The following is a 19,315-nucleotide window of genomic DNA, read 5'->3' on the forward strand; positions in this document are numbered from 1 at the left end:
CGCGCATTTTTACTCGTTCTTTAACAATGCACCTTGTCGGGCAATAACGAAATCGCTGAAGCGACGCCTGAAAGCTTCGATTCATTTTAAATACATTTCGCTGTCGTATAGTAAGCCCATACGTCTCTTCAGATAGACACAAAGACTAGGAAAGGATATCGAGCCTGCTTCGTTCTATTTCTTTAACGCAACGCGACTCCCCCACTCAACAGTCGTGCGAGGAAGATATCTTTAATGCGCAACCAGCGCCCCCCGCTATTCAATGAGTAAAAATGACTGATTTAGAAAAGAGAAAATGACGATATCGGTTCTGAGATTCGAGACAGAGATTTACCTATTGCGAACGGAAGAAAGACTCTTTCCTTTCTCCCTTTTTTTTTTCCTTTTTTTTTCTCTCTCTCTCTCTTTTTCAAAGTTCGGCATCTCGTGAAATTCAATTTGAAAGAGGCGCTATATTCGCGGAAAGAGCAAAATTTTCGCCATATGTATTATATAGAGTTATAAAGGAAGAAAAGGTGAAATGGAAGAAAAGGTGGAATCACTTTACGCGAATGCATCTCGTGGAAAGGAAGAATACTTCTCACCGTTTCAGGAATTAAGAATCAGATGTATGCGGATGGGTTCTTGCAGAACGGGAATGACAGACTTGGACTCGCCTGGGATATACGTGCGTGTTTTTTGTTTGTTATTTTTCTTGACTAGCTATGTCAGAAGTTGGTTAAACGGGAAATCGGGACATTTTTCGCATTGTTACGAAGACACTTTAAAGGCGCAGTGAATTCATGGTGAATTCATTCGGTAATACATTCTCCGGTTCGGGCTGCGTCGGGTTGCGCCACAAGTAACGTGCGTTCTTACGCAAGAACCGACTTGTTGCGTGCAGCAGAGACGTCATCTATGGACACATCAACTCCCTAAAAACACCTGCAAGTGAACGAGTGGGGTTAGCGTCACTCCGTGATGTGTAGACGCCCGCAGCGCCGCGCCGCGACGTGTCCGTGGCCGACGAATTTTCGGTGGAAAATGCGAACTCACTGTTGCTCGCTCCTATTATGCTACGTCGCACTAATCGATGGCGTCATGCAGGCAGATCGGGCCGGGCCATCAACGTCATGCCGCGCCGGTTTTTCTAGGGCGTTTTGGGAAATTAAGTTAAGCAATGACAAGATATTATTGTGCGAATGTTTTACATGGTGGGCTTCGAGCGATGCTAAATGTCGTTTCAATGGTCATTGCTTTCACGCTAACGTAGTTCGAACATTTTCTTACCAATCATTCTCACTCTGTGTTTCCAAATAGTGTCAAATCCTGCCTAGCTCCTGCCACGTCTGGCGTACCCCAGGGCCCACTGTTTGGTGCACTCGTACTCGAACTGCGTAACATCCCCATTTAACTTATTTCTTGGCGATTGTGTTATTTCGTTAAATTTCAAACACCACTGAAGCCTGTCTGTTGCAAACTGACTTAAGTGATATTCCAACAGTACACCTAATAATGTATGCAATGTAATGCGGCTATCATGTATTCACCTATTCGCTCTGTTCCTCCTTTGAAACGAAGCAACCTTGTGATCCTTGGAGACCTACAAATATATCGGGGGTTCATATATCGTCTGACCTTAATTGGAAATGCAGCACTAAGTACATTATTAACGAAGACCTCCGTTCATTGGGCTACTTACGGCCGAATTTTTCTTAAGCCCCTATTGATGCGAAACTAATGGCGAATTCCGCTGGTCAATGAAACGGGACGCATATTGCACTGAGGCGACAAGTGTCACATCGCACTCAAGATTTTCAGCACTAGCTACAACGACCAGGGGCATTGGCCATAACATTGTTCGTTACTCGCTAGAAACTGGGATACGCTTCATTTGGTTCAAAATCTACCTTCAAATGGTTCAAAATAACCGCTTTGTTCTACCTAACTACCATCGCAGCGTTGCGTCTACAAAAATACAATTTTTTATCGTCTCTCGAACTACGCAGAAAAATACATCGGCTGCGCCTGTTCCACAAAATATATGGTCGTCCCGTACTGAGTCAACTATTTATCACTCCCACTTTCTACTTGCTCTCGCACACGGGCGACCGTAGTAATGTCCATACCGCCGCTTGCAGCACTAACCCCTGTTTTTCATAGTTCAACCTGCATATAGGTCAATCGACAACCTTCCGCACGCGTTTTATCAAGATACTCTTTGTTTTTAGTGCCTTGAGACTTCGCTTTTGGTGCCAAGCTAGATGATCATGTTCTCATTTATTCTTTCAAAGCGTTTCACAGCGTCGAGGTTAGTGTAGTTTCCCTTTCTTTTATTAATAACGCGTCCTGGAGTAGCCAGTCCCGAGTGGCTCGAGACTACCATCTCCATTTTTTTCTTTTAAAATCAATCAATCAAGATACTTAACTGTGATTTGCTTTACAAATCATTATCGCTGTTATTTTTGCGGTGACATGCATTATCACTGTCTATAGCATTGTTCTAGCATTAATACATTTTACTTTGTACATTTTTTTCGTGCTTTTTCACGTTCTCATTCTGTTTTTCCGTCGACTCCTCTCTGTAATGTATAGTTGCAAAACGGAGGGTAAACAAGATGAAATGAAATTTCTCCATTTTAACAACTGCATTTTAACTTCACACTTACTCGGCGACATCTAGTCGGCACTTGTGGTATATATACTTATACTACACAGTACATGCGGTGCCTATACTCGGCCTTGCATCCCTATTTTTGCTTCTACGTATCTTTTCTGTATAGTAAGAACAGCTTTGTTGTGTTGTGCCAGCCACTGACCCATTTTCTCCGAAACCCTGCCATTCCCAAAGTGGACTTTCATTATACCTGTCGAAGGAACCGCTGGATCAATAGCTGAGGGCTCAAGGTAGCGAAGCAACCAAAAAGGAGAAGCCGTCCTCCAATAACTGTCGCCCTTTCCATCATCCCTTTTCGGTCCAACCTTTCACGTAATGTACAACGAAGACGGATGGCGCCACTGTCGCCTGGTGTCGTGTTTGCCGTCGTTCTCCTTTCGCACCTGCTGTACAGTACTTTTTTTTTTTTTTGTCCTTTCGATCAGAGATTGAGAGCCTCGATTTCTTTACGTAAAAGGCAGATGGTATTGACATCCAATTTGCAATATATGTGTCTAAGTGTTTTGCACTTTTTTTTTTATTTATTATTATTATTATTATTTATTTTTTTGCTTATCGAACTTCCCACGCATCACCGACTCTCCAAAAACAGCGAACGTTATTGCTTTCTTTTGGTTTGTTTTTGGCGTTGATATCTGCTTCGTTATAAATTCCGACTCCTTAAGTTTATCTATGCAGGCGTGTTATGTGTTTCATGCCCGTGATCTTTTCTAATTCGCCCCTCTTATGTATTATATTTCGAGCGCTATACTTCAAACCTCTCCATTTCAAGAAACAGCGCCTAAAGCAAAGTTAAAACGAGCCGTACCTTGGACGTGTTGTGACGTTCAGCTCGAAACATTCACACCTGGAAGATAAATCATAAGCAGGATATCTAATCCTGAGACACTGCACGTAGGAACACGGCACTTGCACCACAGATGCCTACGTGCGGGTCACCTTTTCGCCTTTCACCCTCGTGACGTATAGGGTTCTCGGCACGCTCCTTCTACTGCGTTCACGTCCGACGTCACATTACCACCCGTGACGTCAATAGTACGAAGGAACAGTACCGCCACCTAGAGGGGTCGCTCTTCTTTTCCATCATCTTCCTTCCTTTCCTTCTTCCCGCTGTCTCTTACCGTTTCCCATCCCTCTGGTGCAACGGGCGGCGAATTCCGGACAGGCTGACCACTCCTCCTCTCACTCCTCGCCTACAGTTGTACTGCACACTGTTGACGAATAATGGTAAGCCAGTGACTCTTTTCGTGGACGTGTTCACCCGCTTTGACAGAGTCTGGTCGGACGACACGCTATATGTCAATTTAGTAACTGTGATCTACGGTAAAGGGCCGTTTGTGTCCGTGTCACACGGCAGCGGAAATGACCTTTAGCAATAACTGGCAATAACGGCATTGAGAGCGTTAAAGGCGAAGCCTCGTCACCGGGGCGCTGGCATGTATACCCTCACACGCAAGAGCTCGTTGACTGTTGACGCCAGTCGGACGCCATTTGTAATTGAAGAGGGTAATTGAGCGCTTCTGCTTCTGCATATATGCACCCATTAAAAGGATAGATGGAACACGCGACGGCTCCTAACGTTTCCGAGGGTTCATCGTAGCACCGCTGCTGCTGTCCGCCATTTTCCGAACACAGACGCTGCGCCTCCTCTGCGAAACTATGTTGTTTCAGCATTCGACATCGCGAAGGTTCGCAGACGTTGCAAAAGTAGTTTCTCTTTATACTGGAGCGTTATTTTTATGTTATTATTCAACTCGTGCGCACATGCATTCGCGGATATCGCTGTCGTCATCATCCATGAGAGACTGCAGTTAACTGCACGTCTGACTGACATCTGCTCGTTGTACATGGCAGTTAAGCAAATGCCATCTCACTAACTGTCAGTTTCTTAACGGGCATTTACTGCGCCGTCTGACAGGAAGTCCATCTAGATGACTGCGTACTTATACTTCGCCGTATGGCGGATGATAACACAATGAGCCTACACTTTTTCTTTCTGGGCGATAGCAGTCCTATTCTTGTGGGCGATGTGGTCAGCCATTGTGTGTTGTGATCATCTGTTAGTTTCCAATACAGGGACGTTACGGGGGGTAAGGACTCGTGTAACCGATGTAACTGATGACATTGTATTCTTGACCATCTGCGACCTTCAATAGAAAGTTCGCCAAAACATCCCACTGTTTACTCCCCCCCCCCTCCAACTAGATGACAATACACACAGTGTTCAGCATCAACAACAATATGAAATGACGACGACTTCCTCTCTCTTGCAACCAGGGAATGTTGTGTGACACCGATACCTTACTCCAGATTTCCAATGCTACGTGACTAGCCTCTGTGCCTTCGTGCAGGTTACGACTCGGGGTCGTCGCCGCAGGATCGCGTTTTCTTACTGCCCAAGCAGCACATCTTGGCCCAATATTGTACCAATATTGGCAATACTGGCCCAATATTTTTCCAATCTTGGTCCTATATTTATTTATTTATTGCAAAATACCCTACAGCGCCGGGGGGCATTAGAACAGGGGAATGGGGACATACATACTATACTATATACTATATTGGGCCGAGATTGCCAATATTGGTCCAATCTTGGCCCTATATTGGGCCGAGATTGCCAATATTGGTCCAATCTTTGTCCTATATTTTGCCGAGATTGCCAATATTGGTCCAATCTTGGTCCTATATTGGGCCGAGATTGCCAATATTGGTCCTATACTGGCCCTATATTGGGCCAAGATGTTGTGCTGCTTGGGTGGTCGTGTAGTATTGTGTCAAATAAAGATGCCTCGTCAGGGTTCTTTATGAATGTTGATGCTCATGATTTTTTTTTTTGTGTTTCAGGTAAGGACTCTCAAAACCCCTAGCAAGCACAAATGCCCTGTCTGCGACAGCCAGTACTTGGTGTGTGGGCTTTTTAAGGCACCGTTACGTACAGAAAGGTCGGCACTGCTACATTACTACTGCAGTTGTTCCATTGATAATGTAGTGAACTATCTCAACGATCGTATATTCCTGCGACATTCGACAACAACATACCCAGACCTAACGCAAGATCGTGCGCATCAGCATCGCAGGTGGTCTTATGCTACACGGTGATGATATAATTATGTTCATGTTTTGTACAACATACGTCTCTTTCACCCTTTCTGCGTCAGATATCGTGGCAACCATGCATGGAGGCGAGCGTGAGTGGAGGTATATCCGCGCAACTTCCTTTTCTGCGGATAGGAATGTGACGTTTTGAAATCCGCGCGTGTAAAACACGGATAAAACCGCGCGCCTCTGCAGTGTCTGCAGATTCTCGCATTGTATCCGTAAATACGCATTTGTGCCCTTTCCGACGTCCCCCTAGGGGGAGCTATAATCGAGTAAGAGCACGCAGCGAATTCTATATGGTCTCAAAATGTGCCATCGCTTGCATTGCTGTGCCATTAACTGCTCTGCTAGTGCCTTGTAGTATTCCCCGCAGGAACCCTTGACGTGTCTGTAATAAATAAATAAGTAAACTGTGGATGTCGTAACATTCCTGAGAAAATGCGTATGCTGGAAAGTAAGCGTTTGTACCATAACATTTTCGTTACGGAGAATAATTTCACTACAACCGCAGTACACAATATGAAATACTTTTATGCTTATTTAAGAGGTACAACAGCATATCTATTAGTTGGAGCTGGTCGTATTTACAATGCAATAACTGCGGATGTGCGAACGGATATACTCAATATTCGCCCTGATGCGGATGACACCTATTTCAACTAGCGCGGATCTTACATGCGCGGATACCGCGTGGATGCTGTCAATATCCGCGCTCACTTCTAACCATGTAGTTCCGCACCACGATATTACATATACGACGCATAATGAAGCATTGGAGCAACTGAAGCATAATCGGATACATAAGCGGACACAAAGCATCATAATTCAATAACAAAACATGACATTTGAAGTTCGAACAAGCCGATGTGTGACTGTATACACGGCATAAAACAACGTTCGTTATAACTGAAGTTCGTGTAAACGGGGCATATCCATGCATCATCTCGTACTTACTATAACGAGATAATTGAAGCTCTTGTGAATGGGGGAACGTGACAGTACATAACCTCACAGACGGGACCCTCTATAGCAACAAACAACAAATCAAATCAAAATATTGTTATTTGGAGCTCTAGGACAGGACAGGACAGGAAGGATAGGATAGGAACAAGGACAGGACCGCCCTTACATTGCGCCACATTTATCGTATGGTAGTATTAATTGTCCCTGAAATATTTTTGCGCGAAAAGAAAAAAAGAGAAAACAAGGAAAAAAACGTCCATCTTTTCACGACGGAGGAAGAAATGACATGAAAAAAAAAAAAAAAACAGGACGGGTTGCGTTAAATGTAAGTCTCTATGTCGTGTCCTTGTTTTACGTGCACATATCGCACATGGGCTAATCAAAACGAATTTTTCGTCGTGTTCTATACACTCTTAGAAAGAAAAAAAAAATTGGAGAAGTTACACCTTTTAGGGGGTAATAGTTGTCGCATATGTTGTGCCGAAAATGTTGCAAAGTTCTACTGCCTCACTCTCACTCTCACTCTCACTCACTCACTCACTCACTCTCTGCCACGAATGATAGGGTTATACCGCTTCTGATTCGGTGAAGCAAAGGGGGCGTACGCCTTTTTCTAACAATTTGGATATATGATAATTGCTTTTACCACCCTTTTACACCCTTTATCAGACGCTATATGTTGACCTATAGGTGGTAACTATAGCAGTTACCACCTTTTCACACCCTTTTTTCTTAGAGTGTATTATGAATGATGCAGTGGAATCCAGCGCGCGCTTACCTCGATAAGCCCTCTTTCCTTCGTGGCTTTTCGATCGCTGCCCGTTGTGCGAAACCGAAGGGGCGCGAATGAGGCATTTACCTCCTCCCCCTCCAGCCCTTTGGCGTAGGCAAAAAAAAATAAAAAAAACAAGAAAGAAAGAAAAAAACATTTCGGAACTTGACACAACAACGAAGAAGCAGGTCTAAGGGATTGAATATAGGAGGGATATATTGTTTATCGTGGAATGTGTCTCGTATTTGTGCAACATGGGGTAGTGGGACGGCACCTCATGCCATGACGCATTTCTCCATTCCTCATCATTAATTTATCTGTTGTCGTCGTTGTGGAACTTCTGAGGCTATACAGCTTCGAGGAAAAGCCGACGACACGGCCTTTTTTGCGACGATATTTTTAACGATGAAAGATGAAAGTCACTGAAAAGGTTAGCCAGCTGTAGGGATCGAACCCACATCTTCTGGATTGCCGGTCCAGGGCTCTACCAATTGAGCTAAGCTAACACGCCTCTCCAGCGACTTTCGGGGTGCGTCATCTGAAGGGACGACAAACCAGCCACTCACTCTCACTCACCCTCCTTTCACTCTTACATTTTTGCTCACTCATACACACATTCATACGACGGAAATCGACGCAAGCGGCACCTGTTGAACAAGAGATAAACTGATGTTCTGAGGCTGGAACAACATAGAACGGACAGATACAAACTTACAATCTTTCATCGTTGATTTCTTAGGCAATTTGAGGCTTTGTTTGTATCTGTCCGTTCTATGTTGTTCCAGCCTCAGAACATCAGTTTATCTCTTTATCTTTTTAAGTTTGGAGCTATCGCTGGAGACGTGAAAATAGAAGATCTCTTCCAAACTATATAAAGTCAGGCACCTCTTTGGTTACTCACAGAATGATATCTTCTTCACCTGTAACGAGCAGTTGAGAAGCTCACTTATCCGCGATGGATGCCAAGCAATGTTTGGCACTTTATGTTACAGCGAATGGAACTGCCGACATCCCCGAAACTCGCCAGTTATCAGGCCGCGTTATTTTCGCGAAGGGCGACGGCGCTTCTTAACGTTATATGGTTCACGAAGAATTCACGGGTATCATAGAACTGCACCACTTTACAGCCGAGTGAGTAACCATCGCTATTCTCTCAAAGGTTGCGGGGTGAACAAAAAGTAGGACCAGTAAGTTGGACCAAAGTGGGTTGAAGTGAATTGAGTTTTTAGAAAAATAAGAAAAATCTAACGCGTCTCTCGGAGGACTCTTCTACCCCGTTTTCTTTCTTTTTGGTTTCTTTCCTTTTTTTTCGTTTTCTTTCTCTCTTTTCGTTTCCTTTCCTTTTTTGCGTTCCTTTTTATGAAAGGAATAGCAAGTCGGTCTTTGCCTGACTAACCTTTCCTTGCTTTTTTTCCCTCAATAAACATATTCCCCCCCCCCAGACAGAACCCCTCCTCGCCCCTCCCACAAAAGAATAATTTATTTATTTATTTATTTACACTACCCTACTGCTCCACCTAAGTGGCATTGTGTAGGGGAGAGGAGACAACTTAACAACACAATCACAAAAAGTTCAATTACTCTAACACGTACATGCATAACTTTTCACCAAAAGTGGCACTTGGGGAAGAAACAAGATCTCGTGGAAGTCTATTCCATTCCTCAACTGTTTTAGGAAAAAAAGAATTTCTAAAAATGGACCTAATAATGACACCTAATAATGACACCTCGTAATAGTGACTCCTTCCCAGTAATGACTCTATATACCACCTCGGTCCTTTGAGGAGTAACCGCCGGTGTAGGAGTTAGTTACACCTCGAGCGACAGTACACATGTCACGACGCTGCGTGAGTGCAATTAAGTTTGTATCAGATTCACTGTGCTTTGAAAGAAAAAGGAACAAGAACGGCGTTCCATACTGGCTGGATATCCGTGTGGGACCCCGAGCCAAGCGGACGAAAAATCTCGCTCGGGTGTGAGCTGTTTAGCTGCGAAGAGCCTTCGAGAGACTAGGATCGTGAATTGTTCCTTTTGCAACGACCCGTCCAGAGCAAACAGACGGGGTATTATGTTTGCAGTGAGGTTTCATATGAGCAGATTGGTCTTACGCTCTTATTAGAAAGAACCCGGATGACGTCGATCTCGTGCACGAAGATTGGAAGAAAGATGACGGAGGAGATATGTAGATGGGGGAAAAAGATGGTTGTCAGACAGTAATTTTCCGATCTGCTTTCTTTTTTAACTATACGGGGCTTATACTGTGTAAAGACGGGGAAGAGATAGCGGATTGAAATAGTATGCGTCGTGGGCCGACTTCAAGAGGAACTCTGCCGACATCCGCCTGAGAAAGTATGCCGGTGAAATCGGTTGGAACCTGAAACAGCACCGCCATTGGTTAGTAGTACAAGCCACCAGGGGGTTGGTGGTGTTAATGATGCTACGATGGCAACGTAGAAATTTACAAGTCAAATCAAAAATTATAATCAAATGGGTATGAAAGTAGTTCATGGGTGTGCAAGATATGTCAACGCTATATGCTGTCCACTGTTTTGGGCTGACGCCAACCGTCAAAACCTTTCGTCCGCTTCGCTGTCCCTCAAAATATTTTACTTCACCGCAGAATAGCTGACGCTTGAAATTGGGGTGCCACGGTCCGGGTACTTTAGCAACACTAAAAGGTCGGCCTTCCAGTGCTGCCAACTCAAACTGCAGAAGGTGACGGGCTTTGCTGTTTTGACTTCGCATGGCATTACGATGTGTTCCATATACCCCACAACACCACGCGCAGAGCAGTTGAAGGATTCTGCGATCCGATCTTGTGTAAGAAGCGTTCGCTGTCAGAGACGGTGAGCCGGAATCGATGCAATAAGGCCCTGATTGGTCGAGAAAGCGACGCAGGTAAGTACGGCGCTGTACAACGAATGACAACCTACGATGTTGATCGTACTAGCCGTGGTATTTCATTATGTTTGCTGAAAGCGCACAGGTTTCTGTACAAAAGCTATCCTACATATAAATAAATGCACCTACGTACGTAGCGACATTAAATGAAATTCCTACTGCCGCGCAGCCTGGTGAAACGCAATACCAATTTCTCGAATATCAAAATGGGGGTTTAATCTCTTCACAAAATACTAATGAACCTGATCTCGACATCATTTCGTTCATCTAGTACACGCGTAGAAGACACGAAAAGACGACAGAAGCCCGGATGACGTAACACGCAGGGTACCGTAATACCCCCATGAAACCAGCTAATCCCTAAGCTGCGGAATAAATCCCCGGTTAGCACGTCAACGTTCGGACAGGTCCACGCATGCGAGCTTACCCGTATGACGTGGAATCGCCTCGCATTAGACGATTCCTGCTCGATGGTAATGAGACGGACAGCGTTCTCGGAATTAATGCCTGGCTGAATTTATTGCATAAATGCGGGGTTACCTTCGGCCTCTCAATTTCACGGGGGCGTTACACGAAGTTCAGGACGGGTATGACCTGACCTAACTTTGACCTAACCTTGACCTGACCTGACCTGACCTAACCTAACCTAACCTAACCTAACCTAACCTAACCTAACCTAACCTAACCTAACCTAACCTAACCTAACCTAACCTAACCTAACCTAACCTTACCCAACCCAACCCAACCCAACCTAACCTAACAAGTCGAAAGAAAACGAACAAAGGTAATAAATATTATGACGCCGCCAAAGGTCATGTAATAGGTGGTGTGTTCGAATCCCCCCCACGGGCTTTGCTGTCTCAGGTTATCTTTGGACTTTCCCGGATACTTTCCCGGCGGATGCGCGCATAGTTCGCCTCCGAAGTCTGCCCACGGTGCACGCTACCCTCCTTGCCTCCTACACCTTTTCTGCTGTCCTCTCCTCAGCTTCCCACTTATGTACGAAGCCCATAGGCACAGTTGCTTCGCGGTGCGAAGAAAGGATATAAAAAAATTATATAACGGATGCCTTCCTTTGAACATTACGTTATAAAGAATAGAATAGAATAGAAGTAGAAAGAAAAAAAACATGGAAGCGTAGGACGCACTGGTGCGACCAGCTGTTCCATGACGCGTGATGTGTGAAAGCAGCGAATGATTTGAAAGATTACTTCAGCACGTGTGTCCTTGAGGTTACCTTGCAAAGGATCTACCGTCCTCGATTTGTCCAAGCGGGCTCCATTATATTTTTTCTCTGCGCAACCTAATTCTTTTATCACTTTTATCGTCACATTCAATGTAAGCTCATACGTAAGACCAGCTCCGGTGGCGCAGCGGTAACGCGTGCGCTTGGAGACTGGGAGGTCCGCGGTTCGAATCCGCGGGCCGTCTGGGGTTTTTCCTGGGTTTCCCCCAGATGTGTAATAGGCGTATGCCGGCACAGTTCCCCTGAAGTCGGCCCATGGACGCAGCTATCCTACCCCCGAGCGGATTCCGCTCGGTCTTCCACTTCACCCTTTCCTCTCCTCCTCTCCACCACCTTTCCCTTCCCGAGAAACATGCCGCCTAATCAGGCAGGCAGACCTCTCGGGTTCCTCCCAACGACACTCCTCATACGTAAGCTCGTTCTATAATTCCAAGACTTCTTCCATTTGAGGTACACGCGTTCAATCTGCGACCTGAAAGCCAGGGTTCAAACTCTATCGCCTTACTTGTTCCTTTACATCTAAGTAGACCGCATTCCTGCATGTTCGAGTAGCATTCGAGTACGCGAACAAAAATTTCAATAAACAATTCCCCTAAGTCAACTGCATCTAACCGGTACTATTGTATGCGGTCTCCATCTCAAGATCGCGACAAGCCTCCGAGAGCCAACATCCAACCTTGGTCGAGGTCGCCGCACCTCTTCAGAAGTCCCTCTCCGAGACTCACCAAGATCAGCGGTCCTAATCGTGAATCACTTTGCGATCCTAGTCAATATCACCGCAGTCTCCAGGTATCCCTATACGACTTTTACCAAGACTACCGGTCCTATATGGCAGAAGTGTGGAAGGGTTGAATGTGTGGGCCTGTTGGTACATAGTATTGGAGGCAGGTAACCAGTGGTACAAAACAGGACAATTCGATTTTCACGTGCCTTGTCTTACCATTCACGTGTCTGCACCACACTGCGCAGGCGCGGCGCTTTGGTGTTTCTACCCTCTTTCTTCATTAAACCCGTTGCTAGTTGGTTACCTGTGGTTGGTTGGTTACCGCTGGTTACCTTTCTCCTATATGGGAATCATACTGTCTTCGAGATCATCTCATTTTACGGGGAAACGCTATACGATGTTCTTCAGGATCAATGCACCTCGCAGGGCATCGTTTTACAATCCGCCCTCATTTCAACAGAGCCTCTCTCAAAAACTCCCATCGTCGTCCTAACACCGACACTCATAAAAAAAATCTTCCCCGCGGTCCCTGCTCACGGCTGGGCTCCAAAGAATCATCTCCTGGGGTGAAAAGCCCGATCGAATCCAACATCCGTCGTATACTTGTCCCGCACGCACGCACGCCCGGTGACGCCATACTTGACGTCAGACAGACTGGGGATGACGTCACTCCGCTAGAGCTCTCACCCTCCAGGGAACTTTGAGTGCAGAGTCGCCAGGGTTTTTCAATATATATATTTTTTTTTCTTCTCAAACTTCCGTCTTGTATTAAGCCTTTTAAGTACCTTGGATTTGCAGGAAGTTTTAGCGAAGGCGGCATTTTTATTGGAGGATTAGCGTAATTGGATAATTCTTCGAGGAGGGCCGATAGGATGGCTGTTATTTTCAAAGATATCCGCGTCGTCAAAGAAATATTAGAGAACACAGAGAAGTACAGGTTCGTCACGAGAAATTTGAGTGCCCATTTCTTCTTTTCCTTTTTTTTTTTTTTTTAGACGTGCTTGACTAAAAAATTTTGTTGATCCGGCTGTAAGAACTGCACGCATTCGCACTGCTCTTTGATGTCGGCTTATTTTCTCGCCACTTGTTATGGGGCTCTTCGAGAAGTTCCCTCAAATTCGAGGAGGACAAGACCCTAATGGGGAAGTTGATCCTCGCAAGAGAGGATTCTTTGATCGGGGACCCCACGCAATCCAGTAAAACGTGACTCTGAGACGTTTGCGTATAGCTGTCTGCAGCCAGACACGTCGGCATGTTCTCCGTAATTGGATTGAGGTTGTTCGAGCTCTGCAGAAATCACAGATGTTTAAAACCTGTCCTTGTTACGTTTTTTTTTTATAAATAGGCTTTTATTGTATGTTGTATATTATTTCGCGTCCTTAGATTTACGTTCAAAACGTGTTGTCAGGAGGAAGTGACATAGACTAAGCATGTTGAACGTAACCTTAACTTAAAAACAAGTTCAGCTAGTACATAAAGCTAAAGCAATAAAACTAGAAACTAAACTTCGTTACCCCGCAATTTAGTTTATAAAAAAAAGAAAGAAGAACCTCAAGGGGAGGGGGAAGGGACGTTTCGTTGGAGGCCCGATCTCCTCTTGTGACGTATTCAGATCACCGTAGCTGCATAGGGAGTTCTCCTGCTTGATGACAATACGTACGTCATCACAGTCAGCAGCCGCGAGTTCTCATTTCCTACGGAAAATTCGTCTCTTACGAACACGACGCGTAGTAACGTCAGTTCAGGGAGTAACGTTAACAATCACTGCCTCACTTAGGGGCTCCTTGAAGGTGTTGATCTTGTTTATTGTTTATTTGTCATCACTAAAAAACAAGGAACAAGGAAACCGTGGGGCGTGTCCAATATAGCTTTCGCTAGTACAGGCTCATGCCCCGCGGAGTAAACGCGACAGAAAAATAGGTTAGATAAATAATGCAACAAACAGTTAACATTCGTGGGTTCAAATAGGCTGATGTGTCCGTAAGGTAACATCGTAGCATGGTTGCGGAATGACTGGCTGTTTATAACACGACCTACTAGATTATAACGACCATGTTAGGCGCACCCCTTCTATGCGCCGCATTTTTGGAAGGTAGCGGTGGCGCTTCTAATCGTCCCAGTTATTGCTTCCTCAACTTCTACAATACTTTGTACTTCAGCTTACCTTAGTATTTCTGTACAAGCGGTGGACGTTCCACAGATGTTTCATTCTGAGGTTGATTATCATCATCATTCTACGCGTTTGACGCGTTTTCATAGGCGCTATCGCTGTCGTCTGCTACGGTAGTCGTATACACACGCTTCTGCGCGGTCAGAATTCAAATTTCCATCGTCCAATCGTGTTGTGCCGATCAGCAGCGCCCCTGGCGGATCGTGCGGACAGGCTCCTCATAGGGTTTTCTGATTGTGACATGATCGTTATAATCTAGTAGGTCGTGGTTTTTAACCTCAAGAGGCATTGAGTTCCAGAGACGCGGCCCAAAACGATGATCGGTTTCTAGAGAGTGATCAGATCAAAGACCAAAGATCAAAGACGTCTCTCTCGGCCTAGAAGTCAGCTACGAACATAATTTTATTACTAATTATAATAACTTTATTGTACCATACCATATTTCCAAACCACATTTCTTTCTCGGTTCCCGTTTTCCTCAATTTTCCATTTCGCATGTACGAATATGTATTATGTAGCAATGGGGCAGTGTAGTACCGTCATAGCGGCGGTGAATGGCCCATCACCACATCATCATCCCATCTATGTGTGTGTGTGAGCGTATTATGTTCAGCCTGGACCTCTGTCAGGAAATATATATACACCCGACGCATCTAGTGTCACAATTCCCCATCGAGCATCGTCGCGCAGTGCACTATTAGAACAAGATAAATAGTGTGTGGAAGAGAGCATCTATACGGTCATCGCTCTTGCGCGAGAGTGCACGTTATTTGTTGCCCAATCCGCTGCGAGCCAATACCAAGAAATTTATGGAGAGGGCTTTCGCTGCTCCTTTAAGCAGTGCTCTTTACCTTTGCATTACGTGCGATTTTTATTTCTTATACATTATTTCCTTTTTACCGTTCAACAAACAACGCACAATCGTAAGCCAATAAGATATAAAAACCGAACCATTCGTCCTTTCAACGCGTAAAGGCACGAAATAGTCGTATGAATGGAAGGACCTTCTGACCGCTACAACCTGACAGCTGTCATATCATAGAGTACATCGCTGGAGGGCGGATAAAGCTTGCCGCGGACAGCGTGTCCTCGCAAACCCATTTGTGCACCCTTTCTGAATACGTGGCTTCAGTGGAACGTGAACATATAAGCGTACAATACAATTTCTGTGTGGTGTGCTGTGTTAAACCTCGAGAGTTGTACATGTGTGATGAAGTGTTAGACCGCAATACACGTGTGCGATAAAATGATCTTGTAAATGTTCATTTATATTCTTACAAAATTTTAGTCTGTGAAGCTATTTTTAAAAAAAAGAGTGTTCTACGAGGGTGCGAGGCTTCTCGTATGAAGAGGCCATGCATGTTGGTCTTGGCATTGGCTTGCGGGACAGCTCGTGCATTTCCAACTTAATTCAAGGCTGAAACGCAAACCACGTAGGAGCTGTGAGAGTCCTCGTGAGCTGTTGGGCCCTTTTAGACTATCGGTAATACGTTATGTATGCGTATGTATATACATATATGTACTATATGTATACATATATACAGTACGCACGTAATAATGTACTAATATACATATGCGAGCGCATATGTGTATCCACAATGAATGCATACGTACGTGTATTCATAAAGTACGCCATTATGTATCGCGTTGGGTGTGGCACAACTTAACTTCAAGGGGAACGCAGCTCAGGCTGCACTCGTGAATTTTATTGCACAGTATTCTTTGGAATCTGTTCATTTGGTTTTGTGCACTGTCGGCGTGTGAGCCTATGTTGTGATTGTTGCCGCTGTAGCGTATATCTTTGCGGTTGATTATGTCGTTGACTTTGCGCACATGTTGTTATTGCTTTGTATATTTTTGTATATATATATATTCTTGTGGCCCCGCGACTACACTTCGGTGGTGCTGTATATAGCACAACGCGTGCGTTTGGGTATGGTTTGAGTAAGTGACGTATCGTTTACTTCTTCTTTTTTTGAGTTGCGGAATTGGTCTGGTGCCGTATTTTTTATTTTCGACTTATCACTTGAAGCGTAACTTTTTTCGAAACGATACCCGAAGTGTGACGTTTTCGTAACGTTAATTTACGCGTAACCTGCCCTGTACACTTTAAGCGTAACGTTCCTACAGACACGACAACTGCCACCTTGACATCAAGAAAGCACTCGGTGTCTGGGCAACCGCATAATGAATGGCATAATTTGGAAACATAATGGAATAATAATAAATGGCATAACCGCATAATTTCTTGAGTATGATTTCCCTCTTTAAGACTCTTGTGGAACAAACATCGTTTTAGAAACTGGTAGCGACACCTCCCCACCCTCTCCGTATTTTTCTTTTTCTAACCGACCAACCAACCACAATGTCTTTCTTTTTCTTTTTTTTTTTCTTTTTTCATCAAGGATCGCGGCAGCCCCGGATAAAAAGCTTGAAAATATCCGGGGCCGATACTCCGTTTGGCTGAACTTTCCTCTTTTTTATCTTTTATTTTCTTTTGTCTTTTAATAAATATAACCCCCCCCCCCCGGGGGGGGTGGGGAATACGTGGCACGGGAAGCACCCAATAAAAGACATTTACAAATATACATTTATAACTCGACCTATAATATGGCAAATACCCACGTCTAATAGATTAAATACATAAAAAATAGGTTATGAATGCCCAACGAAAGCACACATGGTGTCATGAACGTATGCTTTTTCAAAACGTTTTACAATGTAAGCTGAAAGATGAAAGTCACTGAAAAGGTTAGCCAGCTGTAGGGATCGAACCCACATCATCTGGATTGCCTCAGAACATCAGTTTATCTCTTGTTACAATGTAAATCTGTATGAAAATGACAAGACAACAAAACATAAACCTGTTAGCCTACAGTTGAATATTTTTTAACCCAAATAGATACGCAACCGGTGCCGACCAATTCGACTGTGTCGATATTCTGAAAGAGATAACTGTATTTATTAAACAGGGCAAGAAGCCGACGGTGGAGCGTGCGTGATCCGCACTATGTTCGAAAATGTGGAACTTTCTAGGTTTCCCTACAGTGACTTCAAATAACTGCATCATTTTTCACCGACTCTGACACGCTATGCATCCACTGAAGTGAATGATTTCAAGAGCTGCACCTCTCGTAGAACACAGCGAGAAACGCATTAAACCTTACTATATTCTCGGCGCAAAAAAAAATCAAAAAAAATCAGAGCGGCATAGTTTAAAGGCAACAAAAGAAGTCCTCCGCAGCAACGACGTAAGCTTTTTATCCCAGCAGTCGGGAGAAAAAACAGAGAGAAATATGAAAATGGACTGACCACCACACCGTGACAGCTGTCATATCTCACTATGGATGGCTTTTGGATAGAGCTTACCGCACTGTCTGTTCGCGCATATGGAACTTCAAACCTGCCATGGGAGAAAGAACCGGGAGACCGTGAGGAAGGAATAGATGAGTGTTCCGTCGATGATGGAGTTGAGTTACGTGGGCAGGGTTTTTATTGATCCACGCAAAGAGGTTACCCGTGAGAAGAACAATGTAGGGTTTTCCGCTGGATTGGGAAGCAAACCTCTCCCATAGTGATCCCTTCTGGCACGAGTATCTAAAACACCGCGACGCAACGGGGGCTATGGCCGGAAGTAGGAAGAAGCGGGATATCTCGTCCCGTTACCTCCTAGTACCTGTACGGAAACTGCAACATTGTTGGTCGTAACTGTACAACGGCGATTTTCACTGGTCCATGCCGTACGAGCACCTGAATCCGTTATGTAACAACAAACTCCTGCAGTTCGAACCCGCCACAATGGCGCTTCAGTCACGAGCCCGGCGGTAATCGTCGCCCACATCACGAGCAGGGCCTGTTGCTGGAACGGTTGCTGTTTCTCCGCCTCGTAATGTCCTGAAGTGACGACAGTGCTTGGTTGGACTTGCCGGCTGAGTCCAAGCTTTCTCGGCGGAGCTTCGAAAGAAAGAAAGTGCTGTGTCATGACGTGAAACGATGAGCGAAAGGAACATGCGCTCTAAAAAATAAAAATGAATAATAAAATAAAAACAGCATCATGAACAACCTGCTCCAGATCGACCGGTGGCATTCGATATTAGTTAACTTTCTGCTAACACGTGTTCTGATTCTAAAACCAATTTTTGTTGAATGCTGGGTAATGTACGCGCCTATCACGTATTTCTTCGAGCAATATCATAGAGCTGAGGTTGACTTTCGATACGTATCCCTTGTTATCTGTCTAGATATGGATAGGTAGATAATTATTTGCCCAACGTTGCAGTTAGTAAAACAAAAAAGAGTGAATTCGAGACAGTGGATCGGGCGTGTAACGAAATAAGATTTCAAGACCAAGCTTACTATGAGGCCCTAGGACCCTAAATGCATTGTGTCATGAAACTGTAACCGAGGCATGAACAGAACGAAGAGAGAAGGAGTGTCAGCTTTCTCCTCTATTTCGGTCTTCGCTATACAGTCCGTCTTGTCTTTCTCGAACAGAATTCACAAGAGCACAACAGAATTCAATCAGCCTGCCGTCCAGGGATGGATGAGGCTGGAACGTTTCAACCTCGGGTGCTTGGAAGGTCGAACACTGGTCCCTTACCGATATCCAATCTCGTTTTCTTCGGTAAATACTCGTTGTGGGCTCTTCTCTCGTTTATAATATTTTTTTTTCTTGCAGTGGACATGAGTTACATCGACAGGCTAGAGGCGTGTTCCTTATAGATATACATGTTTGAAGGACCAATTAAATGTCATTTACTCGTATAGGCATCCTTGGAACGCTG

The 19,315-nt window shown here is 44.6% G+C and overlaps 2 long non-coding RNA genes across 3 annotated transcripts in view; both read left to right on the forward strand.

The window, feature by feature from the left end:
* LOC135398825 (uncharacterized) overlaps positions 1-19,315 on the forward strand; it is a 265,742-nt gene that overhangs the window by 187,349 nt on the left and 59,078 nt on the right. The gene's annotated exons all lie outside the window — the stretch shown is intronic.
* Positions 567-19,285, forward strand: LOC135397564 (uncharacterized). Its single transcript, XR_010423660.1, has 4 exons — positions 567-667; positions 5,501-5,598; positions 19,026-19,155; positions 19,210-19,285. It is a non-coding gene; the product is annotated as an uncharacterized LOC135397564 (long non-coding RNA).

This window comes from Ornithodoros turicata, chromosome 6, assembly GCF_037126465.1.
Source record: "Ornithodoros turicata isolate Travis chromosome 6, ASM3712646v1, whole genome shotgun sequence".
Lineage (NCBI taxonomy): Eukaryota > Metazoa > Arthropoda > Arachnida > Ixodida > Argasidae > Ornithodoros > Ornithodoros turicata.